Below are 25,026 nucleotides of genomic sequence, written 5' to 3' on the forward strand. Positions count from 1 at the left end.
CCTGGTTCCAACCCAGTCAGCTTTCTGCCTAACTTCCTGCCTGACCCCCAGTTTTACCAGTGTGTGAGGAGTGGCCTAATGAATAGAACCCTTAGCTCCCCCTGGAGGCCCGGCGGTGAAATGTATTGGTGTCTGTGATACCTGATCAGATGAACTCCTTCAGTGCCATCGGACGTACCACAGCTCCCCTTAGTGGCGGAGCCACAACGACCAGGACTCTGGGGCGCTGCACTCCCCCCCCGGTTAAATCCAGTACTCCGGGACTGGGAAGAAAACAACAATACAGTTTAGCAAAAAGACATACAATTTTGTTGAGTGCAATAACAATAAGTATACTTGAACAGAGCTTCCCTTTATGGGAGGTGAGGACACTTGAACGTTACAAACATGGTTAAACGTCATAGCAACATGCTATAAATAACTTTTCTTACCCAACCGGGTATTCTACTTAGTACAAATTCTTGAACAATAATTTAACATTGCCTTTAAGGACGTACACTCTGAATCCGCTAAAGACCTTCTTATAATCACATTATAAGGCAATTTAACTTTTACATTCTCCTTCTTTAAATCTGCAGGACCGCCTGTCCTAACGGCACCAGACCTACTGCCTCTCCTTTCTTACAGGACCGCTCCTTTCAGCCCGAGCCTTCTGTCTTTTCAACTACTATACATAGTATAGAACATAACATTACTTTCGGTTTAAGAGCACTGAGCCAGCTCTATATGGCTCCTAGGAGGACTCAGGGTTCACCTTCTGTCCTCGTTGTCTATCAACATTATCAAACATTTTCTATATAACATTAACCTTCTCATTATTTTCTTACTGACATGTATGCTGGACACTACATCTACCCCTACGGGCCCACTGCATTCTTCTTCTAGCTTTTACTTTCTTTCCGGGAACATTATCAGCATTTCTTTACAATTAACTAGTTGGATACACATAACTTTCTCATACAAACATTATCATCACTTTCTTTCTGTCAAGTCATTATTGCTATCTCTCAGTTTTAAAGCAATACCATTCTTTAAGTGCAACAAGTGAACATCTCCTTTAAGAGGGGACCAAGTCTCTATGAGGTAGCATATCTTCTCAAGCTACCAGTCCATACTCAGCAAAGGTTCCAGTGTGGTATCTTCACAAAGAGTCCTTTTTGAAGTAAAACCAGTAGGGAGCACCTTTAATAAGGTGCAAACTATTTACAAGCCGTTTGTATCATGCACTGTTCATGATCCAGCAGTTCTTTTCAACATGGGTGAACAAAAAGCAAAAAGGAAAACAAAAGCAAAAATAAAAGGCAATAGGGATCCCGGGTAAACAAAGGGATCCCTTTAAGAATAACCCTAGTCGGGTTCAAAGCAGCAAAAGCAGGGAAACAAACAGTTAACTATTTACAGTTTCAGGTTTCCGAGGTTTAGTGGAACGGCTTCCAGGGCTGCACCTGGCACTTAACCCCTCTTGGCCTGGGAAAAGTGAGGTCCAGGGTTACACCCAGTGCTGGACAAACGCCGTTAATCCGTCTTTCATGTACAGTCAAATCATGCGCAGCGATGGAGGTCTGCGCAGCTTGAGTATGGGCATTTGCTGCAGCAGAGGTAGCGGCTGCTGCAAGATCAGTCACTGGAACGGAGTCAGCAGTTGTGGCACTAGCAGTCACTGGAGTGGTGTCGGTCGTCAGGGCAGGGTCGTCCTTCATACCTGCTTCAGATGCGGTCCCTCCGGTGCCGGTCTGCTCTGCCTCCGCTGGGGTCTGGAATGCTGGCTGCAGGGCCTCGTGCTGCGACGTTGTCATCTCTGCTCGCAGCATCTCGCTTTCCAGCTTCGGAGCGCTGGGACTTCTTTCCTGCTCCGGACCAGATGAGGCTGCCGACAGATGTCTGGTGAGGCTCCTGATGATGGCCTTCTTCCACCCGGCCTCAGTGCTTAGCTGCGTCCGCCGGGGTCGGTCGCTGAGCTCGTCCACTCCGGCCTGCAGGAATTCAGCATCAGCGGTGGAGGCCTGGTTGCGGTGCCCCTCCGGATGGCTGGGGGAGTCCTCTGCTCCGACCCCACGCTCCGGCTCCGGGCGGCTCGCCATGGCGTCCTCCATGTCGCTCACTTCTTCTTCCTGGTCCTTTTCCCGCTCTCTCCTTCGTGGGCGGTTTCGTTTTCTCTGTCTCTGCCCACCATTGAGGATCAGGAGGCGGATCTCGGCTGCTGACGGACACGTCCTCAAGGGGCCGGAATGTTTAGACTGGGCGGCCATTGTCTTTCGCGCTCTTCAGCTTGTTCACGCCCACTTCCACGCCCTTCTTCTTCTCCTGCGCTCTCCTTAGCGCTGTAATGGCGGCAGTTTTGGCGGGAACTTTTGGCGGCAAGTGCCAATCCACAGTCTTTGCAATAAAGTACAGTCCAAGCACAGTAAATCACAGTTCCAAGGCACACATGACCTGATTCTTCAGGCTTAAGTAGATCCTGTTCGTGACGCCAAGTTGTAGCGCCCCCACCGCCGCAGGGCCGAGGGGTACCCGGTACCGGGCCTGTGAGTCTCTGCTCTGGGGGTTGTCACGGTGGCTAGGCCCGATCCGTGACCCTGCTGAGGGGCGTACAGTGATAGATGTGGGTAGATGCCGTAGTGGTGCAGTGCAGTAAATAACGAGGACACCAAGTTGCAGTCTCTTTACCTCTTTACTGAAGATCTCTGGGTCCTCAGTCCGGAGTCCAGATATCCAGGCTACGCAAGTCCGGCCGGTCCAATGGCACCTCCAGAGTTCTCTTAGCAGGTGGAAATCTGTGCCTTCCTTCTAGCGCTATGTGTTGTGGTCTTTCCCTGCTGTGCTTACGGAAAGTCCCCACAACTGTTGTGTCCGTTTCTTAAGTTCCCTCACAACTCGATTAGATGATGTTCTGCTAATTCTCCGTCCCTCCCTGATGTTACGGTTAGAACGGCACCCGTTTGACGGGTAGGCTCGGAGCTCTTCCGGGACCCTAGAGTCGCCCCTCTCCACTAGTTGCCCCCCAAGACTGCATAGGTGATTTAGGTGAGACAGCCCGCCTTAGACTGACTGTCCTGCCGCTGTTTAGAGTATTGCTTGAAGCTGAATATTGTAATACTCCCTCGGCGTTCCGGCCGCCGGTTGTGCGCCTCAGTAGGATGTTGCCTCGGTCTTACAGCACGACCCCTACTGGTATTCTCCTTCTTGCTTTGATCTCGTTTCTCACTCAGCACAATCTATCTCGCTTCCAATCCCTTCTTGGGCACCGCCGCTATACTGAGCCGGCACGGTCCCGTAACTTTCTCTCAAGTTGCCAAGTCTCTGTCAGGATCCCACCCCTGACAGAGACCCTACCGAATCTTCTCCCGCAACACCCTCTGCCACAAGGTGTTGCCTGGTTCCAACCCAGTCAGCTTTCTGCCTAACTTCCTGCCTGACCCCCAGTTTTACCAGTGTGTGAGGAGTGGCCTAATGAATAGAACCCTTAGCTCCCCCTGGAGGCCCGGCGGTGAAATGTATTGGTGTCTGTGATACCTGATCAGATGAACTCCTTCAGTGCCATTGGACGTACCACAGCTCCCCTTAGTGGCGGAGCCACAGTACTGCAACGACCAGGACTCTGGGGCGCTGCATACACATACTTGCTCAGCGTAGAGCGCAGAAGCACTGACCCTTACTGCGATCTTTGTGAGGCAGAATGAACAAAACAGCAGGTGAAGAATTGGTTTTATATTTTTTTACGCCGTTCCTCGTATGGTGTAAATGATTAGATGACTTTATTTTTCGAGTCAGTGCAATTACAGCGATATCAGATTCATATCTTTTTTTATGTTTGGCTGTTGTCACACACTTAAAGATTCTTTTATTGCATAAGCTAGTTTTTGAATCACCATATTTTGAGAGCTATAATTTTTTCATATTTCAGCCCAGAGTCATGTGAGGGCTTGTTTTTTTGCAGGACGAGTTGACTTTTTTATATTCCATTTTCAGACACATGTCATTTTTTTATCGCTTTCTATTCCGATTTTTGGGAGGCAGAATGAACAATAATCAGCAATTCAGGATTTTTTTGGAGGGAGTTTTATGTCGTTCTGCTAGTGGTAAAATTGATAAGTCAGCTTTATTCTTCGGGTCAGTACGATTACAGCGATACCACAGTTACATCTTTTTTCATATTTTGACGCTTTTACACAATAGAAAGTATTTTATAGAAAAAAATAAATGTTTTTGCATTGCTTTATTCTGAGAGCTATAACTTTTTTATTTTTCTGCTAATGGAGCTGTATGACAACTTATTTTTTCAGGAACAAGATGATGTTTTCATTGGTACCATTTTTATTTATTATTCATCTATATACATATACACTCACTGGCCACTTTATTAGGTACACCATGCTAGTAACGGGTTGGACCCCTTTTGCCTTCAGAACTGCCTCAATTCTTCGTGGCATAGATTCAACAAGGTGCTGGAAGCATTCCTCAGAGATTTTGGTCCATATTGACATGATGGCATCACACAGTTGCCGCAGATTTGTCGGCTGCACATCCCTGATGCGAAACTCCCGTTCCACCACATCCCAAAGATTTCATGTTGTTTACGCCAAATTCTGACCCTACCATCCGAATGTCGCAGCAGAAATCGAGACTCATCAGACCAAGCAACGTTTTTCCAATCTTCTACTGTCCAATTTCGATGAGCTTGTGCAAATTGTAGCCTCAGTTTCCTGTTCTTAGCTGAAAGGAGTGGTACCCGGTGTGGTCTTCTGCTGCTGTAGCCCATCTGCCTCAAAGTTCGACGCACTGTGCGTTCAGAGATGCTCTTAGGCCTACCTTGGTTGTAACGGGTGGCAATTTGAGTCACTGTTGCCTTTCTATCAGCTCGAACCAGTCTGCCCATTCTCCTCTGACCTCTGGCATCAACAAGGCATTTCCGCCCACAGAACTGCCGCTCACTGGATTTTTTTTCTTTTTCGTACCATTCTCTGTAAACCCTAGAGATGGTTGTGCGTGAAAATCCCAGTAGATCAGCAGTTTCTGAAATACTCAGACCAGCCCTTCTGGCACCAACAACCATGCCACGTTCAAAGGCACTCAAATCACCTTTCTTCCCCATACTGATGCTCGGTTTGAACTGCAGGAGATTGTCTTGACCATGTCTACATGCCTAAATGCACTGAGTTGCCGCCATGTGATTGGCTGATTAGAAATTAAGTGTTAACAAGAAGTTAGACAGGTGTACCTAATAAAGTGGCCAGTGAGTGTATATATATATATATATATATATATATATATATATATATATATATAATAACATATATATGTATATATATAATATTATTATTTATATATGCATATATATAAAGCATTGTGATTTGCATAGTTTTTCTTTATGGTGTTCATTAAAGGGGTTAACTAGTTGGACAGGTTCATAGGTCGGGTTGTTCCAGAAGCAGCGATACCAAGTATGTGTACTTTTATTGTTTTGTTTTCCATAAAAATATTCATTCATGAGTACAATATGCTTAGATTTTTTTTATTATTATTTTTTTTATTTTTTAAAAGTATTTTTACAATTCTTTTTTTAAAGGGAACCTGTCACCCACAAAATCGAAGGTGAGCTAAGCCCACTGTCATCAGGGGCTTATCTACAGCATTACAGAATGCTGTAGATAAGCCCCTGATGTTACCTAAAAGAGGAGAAAGAGAGGTTATATTATACTCACCCAGGGGCGGTCCCGCTGCGGTCCGGGTCCGATGGGTGTCTCAGGTCCGGTCCGGAGCCTCCCATCTTCATTCCATGACATCCTCGTCTGGTCTTCGCCGCCGCTCCGGCGCAGGCGTACTTTGTCTGCCCTGTTGAGGGCAGAGCAAAGTACTGCAGTGCGCAGGTGCTGGGACAGGTCAAAGAGGCCAGGCGCCTGCGCACTTCAGTACTTTGCTCTGCCCACAACAGGGCAGACAAAGTACGCCTGCGCTGGAACCGCGGCATGAAGACCAGACGAGGTTGTCATGGAATGAAGATGGGAGGCTCCGGACCGGACCTGGGACACCCATCGGTGCGGGACCGTAGCGGGACCGCCCCTGGGTGAGTATAATCTAACGTCTTTTTCTCCTCTTTTAGGTAACATCGGGGGCTTATCTACAGCATTACAGAATGCTGTAGATAAGCCCCTGATGACGGTGAGCTTACCTCACCATCGATTTTGAGGGTGACGACAGGTTCCCTTTAACTAAATATCCAAATGGCCTTTGACAGAAAACAAGATTTGTCACCCCTGAGCTAGTTAGTGCAAATTCTCTATTTCACCATTAGTCTAGCCTTGAATATGATAAAGTTTCTGATAAAAACCACTGATTAAACTCAGACTGTTTTGAATGATCCCTTAGGCTGCTTTCACACATCAGTTTTTTGCAGGGGCAGACACAGACTGCTTGGGGCCCCTGTGCAGGAAATGTGCCTGGGCCCCCCTCCTTTTAAGGCGACAAAGCTAAGAGACTGTGCTATACATAAGTAAGTACACTTTATACTAAGGGACTGTTAGACATAATAATCGATAATAATGTCTTCCTCCACCTCCCCCTGTTCTTAAACCCATTATAAATCCCCCGCATCCCATTATTGCCCTCTCCCCCACCCCCCATGATTGACTTCTTCACCACCTCCATTATTGCTTTCTCCCCCACCACCCCATATCATTGCCCATTCCACCACCTCCATCATTGCCTCCTCCCCACCACCCCCATCATTGTCCTTTCCACTGCCACCATCATTTCCTCCTGCCCCACCACCCCTATCATTGCCCTCTCCATCAACCCAATCATTGCCTTTGGCCCCGTCACCCCCATCATTGCCTTCTCCTCCACCTACACACACACACAGCACCATTCACCTCTCTGCACACACACACCTCACCTCTGCTCACACAGTATCCTGAAGCCGCACCATCGCTGGCAGCTTCCTGTCTCACACAGCCATGGCGCTAAATGATGATGTAATTCAGCCGCTGCTGTGTGGCAGGAAGCAGGATGGATCCATTCCCTGCAGCTCCGCTGCCTTTTTCTCTTGCAGGCACCGAAGCTGCAATCCCATGATGGCAATCTGGCCAGGGGCCCCCCGGAGACGGATAAACTGGCCAGATTGCCCTCATTATTAGCCACCCTGCAGGCAGGGATGGTTTTAGGCAAAAGTGGGGCCCTAGGCAAAGTTTAAAATGGGGCCTCAAATCCTAACATATTGCACATCACACAGAAGCATTTCTGTTGTATTTACAAGCGCTGAGTTCAGGCCACTAAAGGAATGTGATCGACAATACTGAAGTTGTTCATCGCTTGTTTCCCGGCCTCTTTACACCGTCTGAGAAAGAATGATGGGAACAGAACAATCACTAATAGATCACTAACAGATCACCATACAGTATCATGTTACCAGCAGCACACCTACAGTTTACAACGGCGATGTGCTGCTGAGAACAATGATTTCTGTTCCGGCATAACCAATCCAATCAATGGATGAATAGGCAGCATTTTACTTGTTTAGTATAATACACCTCATAGTCCTCAATATATTATAATGTGCACCACAGTCCTCCATATTGTAAAATACACACCGCATAATCCTCCATATAGTATAATACACTCCTCAGTCCTCAGTCCTATAATTCACTTCCCACAGTATAATGCACCCCATAGTTCTTCATATAGTATAATGTATTCCCCATAGTCTTTGATACAGTATAATGCAGCCCACATATAGTATAATGCAGCCACCCCATAGAGCATAATGCAGCCACCCCACAGAGTATGATGTAACCCCCATGGAATATAATACAGCCACCCTCATATAGTATAATGTAGCCCCCCCATAAAGTATGATGCAATCACCCCTCATAGAATATAAATATAATACAGGCCCCCATAGAATATAATACAGCCCACCTCCCCATAGAATATAATGTAGCCCCATCAAAGAGTATGATGCAGTCCTCCCTCATAAAATCTAATACAGCCCCCATAGAATATAATACAGCCCACCTCCCCATAGAATATAATGTAGCCCCCATAGAATATAATGCAGCCCCCCATAGTATATAACACAGCCTTCCCCATAGAATATAATGCACCCCCCATAGTATATAACTAGTGTTGAGCATTCCGATACCGCAAGTATCGGGTATCGGCCGATACTTGCGGGTATCGGAATTCCGATACCGAGATCCGATACTTTTGTGGTATCGGGTATCGGTATCGAAACAACATTAATGTGTAAAATTAAGAATTAAAATAAAAAATATTGCTATACTCACCTCTCCGACGCAGCCTGGACCTCACCGAGGCAACCGGCAGCGTTCTTTGCTTAAAATGCGCACTTTTACTTCCTTCCGTGACGTCACGGCTTGTGATTGGTCGCGTGCCGCCCATGTGGCCGCGACACGACCAATCACAGCAAGCCGTGACGTAATTTTCAGGTCCTCAATGCCTAATTCTAGGCATTCAGGAATTTAAAATTACGTTCCGGCTTGTAATTGGTCGCGTCGCGGTCACATGGGCGGCACGCAACCAATCACAAGCCGTGACGTAATTTTAAAAATGCGCACGTCTCCTGCCTCCCGTGACGTCACAGCTTGTGATTGGTCGCGTCGCCCATGTGACCGCGACGCGACCAATCACAAGCCGGAACGTAATTTTAAATTCCTGAATGCCTAGAATTAGGCATTGAGGACCTGAAAATTACGTCACGGCTTGCTGTGATTGGTCGCGTCGTGGCCACATGGGCGGCACGCGACCAATCACAAGCCGTGACGTCACGGAAGGAAGTAAAAGCGCGCATTTTAAGCAAAGAACGCTGCCGGTTCCCTCGGTGAGGTCCATGCTGCGTCGGAGAGGTGAGTATAGCAATATTTTTTATTTTAATTCTTTATTTTACACATTAATATGGTTCCCAGGGCCTGAAGGAGAGTTTCCTCTCCTTCAGACCCTGGGAACCATCAGGAATACCGTCCGATACTTGAGTCCCATTGACTTGTATTGGTATCGGGTATCGGTATCGGATTAGATCCGATACTTTGCCGGTATCGGCCGATACTTTCCGATACCGATACTTTCAAGTATCGGACGGTATCGCTCAACACTATATATAACACAGCCTCCCCCATAGAAGATAACGTATAATGTACCCACCTTAGTATTGTTGTGAATTCCGTTCTCGAACTCCCTCCTGTGGTCATGAATGGTACTTCGGTGAGTTCTGTCCGTGGACTCCCTCTGGTGGCTGTGAGTGGAGCTGCTGGTTCTGAGATTCCTTCTCCAGCTGCCCTCGTTTGGGGCTAGGCTGATTCCCTATTTAACTCCACTCAGATCGTTACTCCATGCCAGCTGTCAATGTTCTAGTACTGGTTCAGATCTCTCCTGGATCTTTCTGAGGACCTGTCTACTCCAGCACAAGCTAAGTTCCTGCTTGTTCATTTGTTACATATGGTTTTTCTTGCTAAGTTCTAGTCCAGCTTGCTATCATGAAACTACTTGGCTCGCTGGAAGCTCTGGGGGTGCAGAGTGGCACCACTGCATCGTGAGTCGGTGCGGGGGTATTTTTTGCACACTCTGCGTGGTTTTTGTAGCTTTTTGTGTTGACCGCAAAGATCCTTTTTCTATCCTCAATCTGTTTAGTTAGACTGGCCTCTCTTTGCTAAAACCTATTTCATCCTGTGTTTGTGATTTCCTCTTATCTCACAGTCAATACTTGTGGGGGGGCTGCTTTTACCTTTGGGGAAATTTCTCTGAGGCAAGTAAGGCTTTGTTTCCTTTCTTTAGGGGTAGTTAGCTCTTAGGCTGTGAAGAGGCGTCTAGGCAGAGTCAGGCACGCTCCACGGCTGTTTCTAGTTGTGTTGATAGGAGTAGGGTTTGCGGTCAGCAGAGTTCCCATTTCCCCAGAGCTCGTCCTGATTCCGTGTTTAACTATCAGGTCATTCCTGGTGCACCTACCCACCAGGTCCATAACAGTACAGCTGGCCATCAAAGTGTTAATGCATCTCAATAGAGGGAAAAGAGAAGTTCTGAGACCATTTTTTTTTCTCTGCAGTGTGTTTTGCCTTTCTTTTCCCCTTAAACTCTGGGTGGTTCAGAACTTAGGTGTGGATATGGACATTCAAGGTTTGTCCTCTAGTGTAGATCAACTCGCTGCAAGGGTACAAAACATTCAAGATTATGTAGTTCAGAATCCTAGGTTGGAGCCTAGAATTCCAATTCCTGATTTGTTTTCTGGGGATAGATCTAAATTTCAGAATTTCAAAAACAATTGTAAACTGTTTCTTGCTCTGAAACCCCGCTCTTCTGGTGACCCTATTCAGCAAGTAAGAATCATTATTTCTTTGTTGCGTGGCGACCCTCAAGACTGGGCATTCGCCCTGGCGCCAGGAGATCCTGCATTGCGTAATGTAGAGGCGTTTTTTCTGGCGCTGGGTTTGCTTTATGATGAACCGAATTCTGTGGATCAGGCAGAGAAAATTTTGCTGGCTTTGTGTCAGGGTCAGGATGAAGCGGAGGTATATTGTCAGAAGTTCAGAAAGTGGTCTGTGCTTACTCAGTGGAATGAGTGTGCCCTGGCAGCAATTTTCAGAAAGGGTCTTTCTGAAGCCCTTAAGGATGTTATGGTGGGGTTCCCCACGCCTGCTGGTCTGAATGAATCAATATCCTTGGCCATACAGATCGATCGGCGCTTACGTGAGCGCAAAACTGTGCACCATTTGGCGGTATCCTCTGAGCAGAGGCCTGAGCCTATGCAGTGTGATAGGACTTTGACCAGAGCTGAACGGCAAGAACATAGACGTCAGAAGGGGCTGTGTTTTTACTGTGGTGACTCCACTCATGCTATCTCTGATTGTCCTAAGCGCACTAAGCGGTTCGCTAGGTCCGTCACCATTGGTACTGTACAGCCTAAATTTCTTCTGTCCGTTACTCTGATTTGCTCTTTGTCATCCTATTCTGTTATGGCATTTGTGGATTCAGGCGCTGCCCTGAATTTGATGGACTTGGAGTTTGCCAGGCGCTGTGGTTTTTTCTTGGAGCCCTTGCAGCATCCCATTCCTTTGAGGGGAATTGATGCTACGCCTTTGGCCAAGAATAGGCCTCAGTACTGGACCCAGTTGACTATGTGCATGGCTCCTGCGTATCAGGAGGACATTCGCTTTTTGGTGTTGCATAATCTGCATGATGTGGTCGTGTTGGGTTTGCCATGGCTGCAGGTCCATAATCCAGTATTGGATTGGAAATCAATGTCGGTGTCCAGTTGGGGGTGTCAATGGGTACATGGGGATGTTTCATTATTGTCAATTTCTTCCTCCACTCCTTCTGAAGTCCCTGAGTTTTTGTCAGATTACCGGGATGTATTTAATGAGCCCAAGTCTAGTACCCTACCTCCTCATAGGGATTGTGATTGTGCTATTAATTTGATTCCTGGTAGCAAGTTCCCTAAGGGACGACTTTTCAATTTGTCTGTGCCAGAACACGCCGCTATGTGGAGTTATATAAAGGAGTCCTTGGAGAAAGGGCATATTCGCCCGTCGTCATCACCATTGGGAGCAGGGTTCTTTTTTGTGGCCAAGAAGGATGGTTCTCTGAGACCTTGTATAGATTACCGCCTTCTTAATAAAATCACGGTCAAATTTCAGTACCCTTTGCCTCTACTGTCTGATTTATTTGCTCGGATTAAGGGGGCTAGTTGGTTCACCAAGATAGACCTTCAAGGGGCGTATAATCTTGTGCGTATTAAACAGGGCGATGAATGGAAAACAGCATTAAATACGCCCGAGGGCCATTTTGAGTACCTGGTGATGCCATTCGGCCTTTCTAATGCTCCCTCTGTGTTTCAGTCCTTTATGCATGACATCTTCCGAAAGTATCTGGATAGATTCATGATCGTATATTTGGATGATATTTTGGTCTTTTCGGATGATTGGGAGTCCCATGTGAAGCAGGTCAGAATGGTGTTCCAGGTCCTTCGTGCTAATTCCTTGTTTGTAAAGGGATCTAAGTGTCTCTTTGGAGTTCAGAAGGTTTCCTTTTTGGGCTTCATTTTTTCCCCTTCTACTATCAAGATGGATCCTGTTAAAGTCCAAGCTATTTATGATTGGACTCGGCCTACATCTGTGAAGAGCCTTCAGAAATTTCTGGGCTTTGCCAATTTTTACCGTCGCTTCATCGCTAATTTTTCTAGTGTTGTTAAACCATTGACTGATTTGACCAAGAAGGATGCTGATGTGGTGAATTGGTCCTCTGCGGCCGTTGAGGCTTTTCAGGAGTTGAAACGTCGTTTCTCTTCGGCTCCTGTGTTGTGTCAGCCAGATGTTTCGCTCCCGTTTCAGGTCGAGGTTGATGCTTCTGAAATTGGAGCAGGGGCTGTTTTGTCTCAGAGAAGTTCTGATTGCTCTGTAATGAAGCCATGCGCTTTCTTTTCGAGAAAGTTTTCGCCTGCTGAGCGTAATTATGATGTTGGCAATCGGGAGTTGTTGGCTATTCGAGGAGTGGTGACATTGGCTTGAAGGAGCCAAGCATTGCGTGGTGGTCTTGACAGATCACAAGAATCTGACTTATCTCGAGTCTGCCAAGCGGTTGAATCCTAGACAGGCTCGTTGGTCGCTGTTTTTCTCCCGTTTCAATTTTGTGGTTTCGTACCTTCCGGGTTCTAAGAATGTGAAGGCTGATGCCCTTTCAAGGAGGTTTGTGCCTGATTCTCCTGGGGTTCCTGAGCCGGCTGGTGTTCTCAGAGAGGGGGTAGTTCTGTCTGCCATCTCCCCTGATTTGCGGCGGGTGCTGCAGGAGTTCCAGGCTGATAGACCTGACCGTTGTCCAGCGGAGAAACTGTTTGTCCCTGATTGATGGACTAATAGAGTTATCTCTGAGGTTCATTGTTCGGTGTTGGCTGGTCATCCTGGGATTTTTGGTACCAGAGATTTGGTGGCTAGGTCCTTTTGGTGGCCTTCCTTGTCGCGGGATGTGCGTTCTTTTGTGCAGTCTTGTGGAACTTGTGCTCGGGCTAAGCCCTGCTGTTCTCGTGCCAGTGGGTTACTTTTGCCCTTGCCGGTCCCGAAAAGGCCTTGGACGCATGTTTCCATGGATTTTATTTCAGATCTTCCTGTTTCTCAAAGGATGTCGGTCATCTGGGTGGTTTGCGATCGCTTCTCTAAAATGGTCCATTTGGTACCCTTGCCTAAATTGCCTTCTTCCTCTGATTTGGTTCCATTATTTTTCCAACATGTGGTTCGTTTGCATGGCATTCCGGAGAACATCGTGTCTGACAGAGGTTCCCAGTTTGTTTCAAGATTTTGGCGGTCCTTTTGTGCTAAGATGGGCATTGATTTGTCTTTTTCTTCGGCTTTCCACCCTCAGACAAATGGCCAAACCGAACGAACCAATCAGACTTTGGAAACTTATCTGAGATGCTTTGTTTCTGCGGATCAGGATGATTGGGTGACCTTCTTGCCATTAGCTGAGTTCGCCCTTAATAATCGGGCCAGTTCGGCTACTTTGGTTTCGATATTTTTGTTTGTAATTTTGGTTTTCATCCTCGTTTTTCTTCAGGGCAGGTTGAGCCTTCAAACTGTCCTGGTGTGGATTCTGTGGTGGACAGGACGCTCTATCCTCCATCATTGCTTTGAACTGTACCGGCAGACGCCGGTATAGTTAAATGCGGCGGGGGAGTCGATGCTGGCGGCAGGTGGGCCCCCTGCCTCACAGGGGCCCCATAGCAGCTGTGTGATGTGCCGCTAGCTGGGGGCCCCTGGGGGAGCGAGGACCTAGGCAGCTGCCTGCCCCTAATGCCGGCCCTGCCTGCAGGGGCCCCCTGGAGCCTCCGGGCCCCTGTGCAGCTGCACAGGTTGAACAGGCGGTATGTCCGCCCATGCCTCTGTCTCTGTCACCAATCTACAAAAATATGGGCAAAAAAATCCCCAAAAATGCTTTTCTATGCAAAAATCTAAAAAAATTAAATATTATACACAGAACAAGTTACACATATTTAAAGACATGCACCCGTAAAGGGAATTTCTCAGTAGTTTTTTTTTGTAATTTGAGAGCAGCATAATAAAGTGCTAGAAATCCTGATTCCAGGGATGTGCAACATCAAAAAGTTAATTTTTTTCAGTTCTTCAATACAAAAAGTTAAACTCATATATTATGTAGAGTCATTACAAACAGAGTGATGTATTTCATGTGTTTATTTCTGTTAATGTTGATGATTATGGCTTACAACCAATGAAAAACCAAAAGTGATTATCTCAGTAAATTAGAATAATTAACAAAAAAACCACCTGCAAAGGCGTTTAAAAAGGTCCCTCAGTCTGTTTCAGTAGCTCCACAGTCATGGGGAAGACTACTGACTTGAAAGATGTCCAGAAGGCAGTCATTGACACTCCACAAGGAGGGTAAACCAATAAAGGTTGTTGCCATAGAAGCTAATGTTCACAGAGTGCTGTATCCAAGCATAATAATGGAAAGTTGAGTGGAAGGAAAAAGTGTGGTAGAAAAAGGTGCACAGCCTTGAAAGGATTGTTCAGAAAAGGCCATTTAAAAATTTGTGGGAGATTCACAAGGAGTGGACTGCTGCTGGAGTCATTGCTTCAAGAGCCGCCACACACAGATGTATCCAGGACATGGACTACAAGTGTCACATTCCTTGTGTCAAGCCACTCATGACCAATAGACAATGCCAGAAGCCTATTACCTGGGCCAAGGAGAAGAAGAACTGGACTGTTGTCAGTGGTCCAAGGTGTTGTTTTCAGATGAAAGTAAATTTTGCATTTCACTTGGAAATCAAGGTCACAGAGTCTGGAGGAAGAGTGGAGAGAACACAATCTAAGCTGCTGGAGGTTTAGTGTGAAGTTTCCACAATCAGTGATGGTTTGGGGAGCCATGTCATCTGCTGGTGTAGGTCCACTGTGTTTTATCAAGACCAAAGTCAGCGCATCAATCTACGATGACATTTTAGAGCACTTTGGAGATGGAAATGTCATTCTCCAGCAGGACTTGGCACCTGTCCACACTGCCAAATATACCTGGTTTATAAACAACAGTATCACTGTGTTTGATTGGTCAGCAAACTCGCCTGACCTTAACCCCATAGAGAATCTATGGAGTATTGTAAAGCGGAAGATGAGACACCAGACCCAACAATGCAGACGAGCTGGAGGCTGCTATCAAAGCAACCTGGGCATCTATAACACCTCAGCAGTGCCACAGGCTGATCGCCTCCATGCCACAACTCAATGATGCAGTAATTGATGCAAAAGGAGCCCTGACCAAGTATTGAGTGCATTTACTGATGACATATTTCAGTAGTTAAACAAGAATTTTTCCAAGATAAATATAAAAAATAACAGGTCCAAATTCAAAAAGCATTATGAACACAAAAAACCCCAACAGGTGTAATTAAAGTAACAGGGGAATCAAAGAATATGTTCAACCATAAAATCTATTTTATTAATAGAAATTAACACTTAAAAATCTGAGCATATTATCACTACCAAAGCAGGAAAGTTAGGGGATCATAAGAGAAAGTATAAAAAGGGGTAAAAATATATAATATAAATAAGTGTATGCAAAGCATAAGGCTCTGCCAAAATTGCACAAGTGAAATTGATGTAAACAGAGGTAAGTTACAAAGGGTTAAAAGATGTGAAAAAGGCAGAGCAACAATAGGGAAAAGTATAAAGTGAAAAGTATGGTCCCCAATAACACAGATAAAAATAGGTCTAAATGTGTCAACATACCATATGGCCATATAATAGAGAAAATAATTTTGCAGAAAGCTAATAATATCAATTATCAATTAAATCAAATGATAAAATCCGTAACCTGATTGTCCACAAGCATCTATCATAATTAAATCAAGTCCATAAAGAGGTTCACAATCCCGGCTGTTCAACAGTCTATCAAGGCTCCATAATGTCTCATAGAAAAAAATAATAAAGAATTCACAGTCTAGCCAGAGACCATTTCTAGAGTTCATATATTCTGCAACAGATCCATGGAGTACAATAGCAGAGAAAAACAAGCTTGTTTGTAGGAAGACTTTCCTCCCCCAATTCTCCATCTCTTTATAGGATGAAAAATGTTCACAAAGTAGAAATCATCACATACATGGATATAGATAGGTGGATTAAAATCCGGCCTTCATGCAGAGCAAACAAATATGAGTTAAAATCAATACAAAAACACAAACCCACCTCCCAAAAGATGCCTCCATATTTCTAAAAATGAACCAAACCCCAGATTTTAATTAAGCCTGGTCGGTACCCAATCTAAAAGTCCACTTGCTCTCAACGTAAGCAAGAGTTTTCTTGAGATCACCACTTCAGATCACCACTTCTCGGTCCCAAAAGAACTCTGAGAAGACTTGAATCCCTATGATGGAATTGTTGAAAATATCTTAGTAGGGTTTTAAATTGTTCAAGATCATCCTCTGTCCTAGATTTGTCCATGTCTCTTACATGTTCCTTGATACATACGTGAAGTTCTCTAGCAAGGAGACCAATGTAGATTTTCCCACCTGGACATCGGGCGTGATAGATCACCCCTTAAATGGTGTCTGATGTCATATGTCTAATTTAATGACATTCCCCTGAAGGTAGCCCTCTCAGGTGTGTTCATAGTTGTCAATAATTGTGTCCTGTCCTGTTTATGAGACTAGGACACCTGCTGATTGTGCTATGTCTTCACATGTCTGTGTGGATGTGACGTCATAAGTCGTCTGCACCACAAATAATATGGGAGTGAGCGGTGACATCTTACTCCTTTAATCCCCATTCTCTTGATGATGCCTGAGAGCGGGCGAAACATGTTGGGGGATTAATGTTTATAGATTTAGGGCGACAGGACCTGCATTACAATAACAGTGACAATCCGCCAGTATATAACTAATCGCTGACTGCAGCAGTAAATGGTACCATGTATTCACTGCCTGTGACTGTGACACAATAGCACAAAGAAGCCGTAATAACGGGGTCATTTTCATTTATGGGGGTTTTAATTGTTTTCTTTGTGTTACATGTAAATAAAACGATATTATAAAGAGGAAGAAGAAGATTTCGGTGACCCCAGAGATGAGCAGCAGTGACCCGTCCTTCCCATGGGTTGTGGTGGGATTACTGTAAATCACATGTGATGGGTTATTGGGAACGGTACAACCTGTATTATATATAGCACTGATGGCTTTATTATATACTGCCCCAATATCACCATATTCCTGGTAAGAGGTAATAATTGGTAGAAAGTGTTGGTTATACAGAGAATATAAAAGCTCAGGAAGAGTTTACAGCTCCGTGTATTCTGTCCATGAGGTGCAGTAGAGCCGGCTGGGTGGCACTGGGGGTAATAGGTGCGCACCACTTTGGTGGAATAGACTCTTGGGAGAAATGATAAAGGGAAATGGGACGTCGAGGAAATATGTAATAAGAAACAGAAAAACTAATAAAAATATTAACTTTACAATACAAAAATAATGTAAGTTATAAAATGGAACGATGATGAAACACATAGAGGGATTAATAATCTAATAAATAAACCACTGGAAGTCGCCATGAAGTTCTGTGCCGTTCCTCTGGACTCTAAACTGTCACCCATGATGCCCACATCACAGTGTATAGGGCAGGGCAGGGCCAGGAGCCGCTGCCTGGCAGGAGCCACCTGAGGGTTCCGTCACCTCTGACCTCTGGTCACCTGCACACGACCAACTGCCGTTTACTTTCAACTGTCGGCTGAAGTGATTGGACCGAGGTCTACAGGCGGGAAGAGATTACGGAGAATGGCGACTACTGGACGAGGAGAAGAGAGCGAGAAGAGGAGCGAGGAAAAGAGGAAGAGGGAAGAGGACAGCGTGACCGGATTAAAGAAAAGGAGACGAGACAACAGCGGATTGGAGGAGCCAACACCTGGATGCAGCGGAGACCCTGGATCATCCGGCCCCTATGCCAGGCTTAACATCAGCCGCTTCAACATCCACCAGGTCCTAGGTAGAGGTGCCTTTGGCACAGTAAGGCCTACATATTTGTTATTTATTTGAAATCTGAGATTTTTCATATATCCCCATGTATTGTTCTCTGTTATCAGCCATGTCTTGCTTTGTTATTGCTCATTGTAGTGTCCTTCTGTGAGATGAGGTATAAGACATCATTATAGTTAGGGCTAGTGCTGCTATAACCTGGTATTCTTCTATACTGGAGGGTTCATCTCAGGGGTCACAGCTGTAGAGGGCAGGGGACATTATTTTTTTTCTCCTATCAGGCATTTGTCTCTGTGCTTTTATTAAATCTAGATAATCAATGATATTTGGACCATACTAATGCCAACTCAATGCCTCTACTAATGCTTACTCTGTTTATTTCCATATGGTAACAGAGGAAAACCCTTTAAAAAGTCATCGTCATTTTAATTTTTATTTCATAAATCAATAGCAAACATGAAAATAAGCAGCTTTGTAATAATTCTAATCAGATAAATCTTCTTTCTCCACCAAGACTGATTTTTCATCTTCTATATTCTCAATTTCTGGGTAAACTCTGTATTTAGTGAAGACAGATTGTTACATTACTGAGAGGAGATGACAGTTGGTGCTGATAATATTCTATGTAGTGGAGAGGAGGGGCTAAATGCAAAACTCCTCCCTCCTCCTCCCCCCTCCCTTCTGCATAGAATATTATCAGCACCAACTGTCATCTCCCCTCAGTAATGTAACAATTAGTCCGGTTCACTATGTAATTTCGCCGGAATTTTCTGGAGAGTTTCAAATATGTACATTTTTGGAAAGGCTATGGTATAAGCAATAAGAAAAACAATGTTTCCATGAGTCCTAAGTGGCCGCCATCTTGGATTTTACAAAATGGCTGATTTACATCGATTTTCGTTAATATCTCAGCTTGTAAGTAACGTAAAACTTAAATTTTGACAGCTAAACATACATTTTGAGTACTAAGAAATGCAGTGGTATCCAAATAAATACTCTATATACGACTACAAATTGTATCGGTTTATATTTGAACAAATTTTCAAACTCGAAAAGCAGAGAGTTAATGTTTTTAACTTTTGAACAACCAGAGTGTCTTTACATATCGCCACCATCACTGTCATCATCAGTTTCATATTTGGTCTGAGTGTCCTCGTCATTCATACACTCGCTGTCACACTGACAAAGATCGGTACAGGATAAGTTATTTTTTCGGCACGAACACCTTGAAGAAGAACAGTCATGTTTGCATTGACAACTAATCATCTCGATTATTGCTTTTGGAGCTGGAAGAACATCTGTCATGGTTGGTTTCAACTGTCCATCCAACCCTTTGTGATAGCCATTCTTCTCGGGATCCAGCTGAGAATCCTGCAAAGCAATGTTAGCTTGTCCCCACACTCTGGCTTGGATATGGACTCTGAGGACATGTTGTTTTAGAGCTCCGAGTGTAGGAGGTAACCTGTCACTTTCTGCCATATGCTTGCAAAATAGATGCCATCGCAGTTCGGGAATATTCTTAATAAAAATGCCTTTTGGAGAGTAAGCAAAACATACGAAGGTAGCAAGAGTTGACAACATAGTTTCGCTCACTTCTTTTTCAGTCGAAAGCATCTGCAGAGAACTGATTACATCTGGTGTTGCGTTCATGTAAGCTTGCAGCCAGATTGCTTTGCCAATTCGAGAGAACCTTCCAGTTGTGTCAGCACCAGTGAATGCATGGAAGGCTGTCAAAGCCTTTGCTCTGTCTGCCCCTATGACTCGCCTTATTGGCTCTATCTCGATCATCCCAGAGACCATTGAAATCGATGTATTCTTCAGCATGAGGTCATAGTTAGCTATGACCAACACCAGTACATCGGTATCAGGGGAGAAGAAAACCATCCTTGCATCCGGTGGGTTTCGTTGTGTTGCCAAGACAGCTTGGTAGATCAACAGTGTGTCTGCTTCTTCGTGATTGTTGTCGTCGAAAACTAAGTTTTTGTTGCTCCTGGTACACCCTGAAGAACAAGTGATGACCAGTTTTTGTGATGAACTGTTGAACTCTAGAGTCTTTGCAGCAAGATAGTTGGTCAGGTCAGCCTTTGTCTTGTCATGTGAAAGGAACCTGTTCATTGGAATATGATTAATGTTTGTTTCATCTCTGACCTGGTACTGAATTGGTGCCTTTCCTTTTCTTCTTTTATCCCTGGTAGCATCCTTGAGAGAATTTTCCCTATACGTATCAAACACAAGGATTATTTCATCGTAATTTTCTGTGAGAGACATAAGCCTGTCATTGAAGCAGTAACTGAGATCTTTGACTGTCACTAGTGTTGCCGGTTTCTTGGCCATCTTTTGCAGAAGAACCATTCCATCTACCAGGGCTATCTTGCGACTTGGAGCATCTGATCTTGTGTCCATCCTATCTTCTGGCTGCAGATCTTTCTGTGGAGTTTCTACTATAACCAACTTGTTAAGGAGACTGATCAGTTTTGATTTGTCATGGCAATGTAACATTGTACCATCTGGAGCAAAAAAGGCTCTTGGGGTCAGAGTGAATTCGTAGTTCCCAATGGCCACTTTCTGGTTTATGTCTCTGTTGGACCTTGCCAAAACCATCATTCTTCCATACAAGTCCTTGGTCTCCTTAAGATCAACAGTCTTGTCTCGGAGTTTTACTGTGGTTTTCTTGTTTGCCGACATGAACATCCTGTTGTTCTCCTTCTTTACTGGTGCCCATAGGCTAACATCCCCATTGATTCGCGCCAACACATAGTCTTCATACAGCTTTTGACCTGTCTCATCTGCATTCAGGATCATTTTTACGTACTCATCAGGGATGTAGGCATGGGTGATTACATTGTGCAACTTGTCACCTACAACAGCAAATGGGTTGCCATGTTTCAAAATTGCTTCCTTAATCTTGTCAATAACATGATGACACTTCTTGACTGCACTTGGCCCAAGATCGTGATGCTCTCTGGTTTTGTCACGTTCTAAATCAAACTGTCTGGTATATTCTTTGACAACTCGGGAGAGTTCAGGTGTGGCCATGAAGAATCTCTGACGAGCATTGGCATTGTTCGAGATGCCGACTATGCCAGCATGGATTTTCATCAGCTTGTTCAGATGCTCGCATGCATGGTCCGCCCCAATGGATACAAATGGGATAGCACTTTTCGTGACTGAAATGTTACCCGCTTTCATTTCTTCCCATGTTTGAGGGTGATTTATTTTAAGGTCATGCATGTCCGTGATATACCTTGGCCACAATCGCTTGTATTTCATCCGGTCAAATGCAAAGAAGAGCTTGCTGAGCTGCTCTCCGGCTTGAAGATGAAGCTCAAGGTCTGCATTCCTGGTTGCAGCAACAAATAAAAGGATTGTTTCCACTCGCTGTAGGTAGTTCATCATTGACTTGAACATTGCATTTTTGGATCTCTGTTTCACCCATGTTTGAAAGACTGTGATTATGTCAGCAGTGGTCAAGGCCTCTAGTAGGGAAGTGCTTGCTTGTTTCACTGACTTACTTTTTGTGTTCTTGTTTTCCTCAGAACAGGCAGCTTCAATTCCCTCTGTTGCCATCAAACACACCTGTTTTAGTTCTGGATTATCAATGAAGAACTCGTCCAGCAACAGTTCATACAGAGCAACATATGTATATGTGTGAGCACGAAGAGCACGCTTGTAATGGGTACATTTCAGTATTTGCCTTGTTGTTGCAGACCCATACACATCACCTTCTATCCATGCATCATCAATACCCGAGTTCTCCGTAGAGGTACCCAGAGCGCGCAGGGCAGCCATTACAACATGTAGCTCTCCCAGTCGTGGAACAACGGTGCGTTTCAGATCAGGTCTTGCATCTAGAAGTTGGACAACCTTCTCATACAGAGCCATATCAAATGAAATAACAGTGGGATGATCTTCACCAACAGTCAACTTCCTCAGTTCACTTGCTTGCATGATCACAGTCAGCAAGGTTGACCACTCGTGTGCTAGCTCTGGTAGCAGTGGTAAGGCTCCAACGTTGGTAAATCGCTTGCTTTCGGACAACAGTGAGTTGTATCCTGACCATCCAGGAATTTTGCTCGATGCTTTCTCTAGTTGCTGCATTCTGGATACAGCAGTAGCAACAATCCATCCAAATTGTGAAAGTTGGGAAGAACCTGATATTTCCTTGTTTGTGACAAAGTGTTCTGATCTTTGGGTATGTTGTACTTTTGGCTTGTCACAGTGCAACATATGTACATGGTATGGAGTGACAGATAAAGTGTGGGCATCTGTTATCTTCAAGGGTGGTGCAACTGGTTCTCCAACAGCATCTACTTGCTGATATACAGCAGTAATAGTTCCATGTGTGGTTCCTTTCCCATCAGGGGTATCCTCTGCAAAGTCTGTGTTATCAACTGCAAAGAACACAAAGGTACCCTTCTTCAAGAATGGTGGCACGTAAAGACCTTTTAACTCTCGGGTGTTTTCTACAACAGCATTAGCCAAAGCAGTTTCCATTCGTAGGGTACGGCCATAGGGAACACAAAACCCATGTGAACTAAGAAGATTCATTAATTTCTTATCGCGAGTGGTGTGATGAACAGTCAGAGCTAGCCCCAGGACCTGTGGGTTTTCTCGTGCGTTGGGTTGTCTGAATACTGATGATTCGGTTTTTGGCTTGTAGTTGACCTGGCGTTTTGATTTGAATTCATACATGATGTTCTGACTCATAGTGAGTGCTGCTCGGTCAACAATTTTGGTCCTTCTTTGAGTTTCAAGGCTGTTAATCGGCCCTGTTATGATCCAACGGATAGCGGAATATAATTCTGCTGGAACGTCGTGTATGTCACTAGTGACCGTTATGGTGTTTTTATCATTGACTTCCGTTGTAAAATTAGCAATGCTTTTCCTAATTAACTGTGCTGCTTTGTAGATTGTCTGCATGTTGTCTGCATCATCACTACGACATTCCATTGCAGAATTAACCATGATTTCCTCACAGGCTTCTGGTGAATAAAGAACTGCTGATTCCCTTCTGTTTTTTGAAAGACAGGATTTCAGATGTGGCAAGGCATTCATTATAATTTCTTTGAGCCACTTTCTAGTGAATGTAGGTTTGTGATTTTCCACGCCTTCTATACCAAGCATATTCAAATAAGTGGTTTCGATATCTTGTATAGATAGATATGATTGGTTCTGTGTTTGAATATCCACTAGGTTTAGCAACTCTAGCAGACTTGCACGTTGTAATAAGGGTTCTTTGTGGTCTGTTCTGTTGGTACTACGTTCTCGTTGTCCATGAAAAACATGCTTTGTCCAACAGCTTTTGTGGTACCGGACGTCAATAGAATGTGCATCCCCTGGTGCAATGCATGTGTTCAGTCTTGTTTTCAGTGTTAAATTATCTGATGTTTCAATAGCTTGTTTCAACGATTTCCCTGCGTTGACTGTCCTCACATTATAAAGCTTCTCATTCTCATCGTTCTGACAAAAGAAACATTTTTCCTTATCCAGTGGCCATGTATGTGACCTCGTGAATGGTGATGAAGAGTCAGATGTTAATGAACCTGATTCGTCCATTTCAGCACGTCCTCTTTTTAATCCTCGTTTCTTGGTAATGTGGCTACCAGTAGCTAATGCATGTGCATAACGGTCCCGGGCTCGTTGTATTTGGTCGTTGTTAATTGCATTTGTGTAACAACTTCGATGGTAGACTGCCTGATGTGTAGCGATTGTGTCTTTCCTGTTGCTAATCCGTCGATGGATATCAACATAGTTGCCATCTTGTAAACTTGCCCTCTCTGCTACTATGTCCAAAACGCGCTGGTAAGACTGTATCCGAGGATTTTGCACCAACTTCTCATTGCCATTGGAAGACTGACAGAGCATACATAGCTTCCAGTTGATAGGTGCCTCACCTTCACAAGTGACTTCAGTAGCTTGTGGTTTGTCTGTCATGTTCAACTCCTGTAATAAAAGAAAAAAAAAACATGTGATTCCTGTCATTATGTATTATTATGTCAATACTAATTAATTATAAAAAACTGCTGTAGTAAATATCTAAAACACATCTGCAACTAGTAATATTGCATTTCTTAGCCCTAAAATGTATGTTTAGCTGTCAAATTTTATTTTTATGTTATTTATAAGCTGAGATATTAACGAAAATTGGTTTTACGTCAGCCATTTTGTAAAATCCAATATGGCGGTCACGTGGGACTCGGGTCAAATGGAAACATTGTTTTTCGTATTGCTTATACTATAACCTTTCCAAAAATGTATAGTTTTCAGACTCTCCAAAAAATTCCGGCGAAGGCCTAAATCAATACATAGTGAACCGGGCTAAATCTGTCTTCACTAAATACAGAGTTTACCCAGGTACATAGAATTTTGAAAATAAAAAATCAGTCCTGGCGGAGAAAGAAGCCGATTTGGCTGATAAAATGTATTACAAAGTTGAATATTTTCATGTGTATTATTGTTTTATGAACTAAATATTAAAATAACGAATATTTATTAAGACCTCTCCATAGCCCATCCATGGAGCAGGCAGTGCATTGTTCTGATAGATAGATCTGCTCCTCTACATGGTCCTGGTCACCAGCAGACTAAGCGATCACTCAGTTTTCTCATGCGCCTTGTGGACTATAAAATCCAGATCCTTCCACCCCTGCAGACACCTTCTAAGTATTGTCCATTTGTGTTTTTCAGGTGGTCCTGGCATCTGTCCCCGGCAGTAACATCAACGTGGCCGTCAAAATGATCACCAAAAAGGACAACGAGGACACCATCTTGAGAGAGCGGCGGATACTCCTGGCGGCCAGACACTGCCCATTCCTGTGCCACCTCTATGCCGCACACCAGTCTCAGCACAGGGCATATTTCATCATGGAGTACCTGTCCGGAGGCAGCGTGGAGGATTTGATCAGGATGTGCGGCTGCCTGAACATCGGCAATGTGAGGTGAGAAAGCAGAGAATGTACCTAAAAGAGAACTAAGAGAAAGGGAAAAAACCTGAGGTCGGGGTGCAGCTAGGGGAGCACTAGCAGGGCATATATTTGGGGTGCTGGAAGCAGGAGGTG

At 44.5% G+C, this 25,026-nt stretch overlaps 1 protein-coding gene across 1 annotated transcript in view; it reads left to right on the forward strand.

The window, feature by feature from the left end:
- The first annotated feature begins 24,868 nt into the window (after positions 1 to 24,868).
- The window catches only part of LOC143768508 (protein kinase C delta type-like), a 51,027-nt gene continuing 50,869 nt past the window's right edge, over positions 24,869 to 25,026 (forward strand). The window contains exon 1 of the mRNA XM_077257170.1: positions 24,869 to 24,906. The gene's annotated coding sequence lies outside the window, so the exon portion shown is untranslated. The remainder of the gene's footprint in view (positions 24,907 to 25,026) is intronic.

This window comes from Ranitomeya variabilis, chromosome 4 (assembly GCF_051348905.1).
Source record: "Ranitomeya variabilis isolate aRanVar5 chromosome 4, aRanVar5.hap1, whole genome shotgun sequence".
Classification (NCBI taxonomy): domain Eukaryota; kingdom Metazoa; phylum Chordata; class Amphibia; order Anura; family Dendrobatidae; genus Ranitomeya; species Ranitomeya variabilis.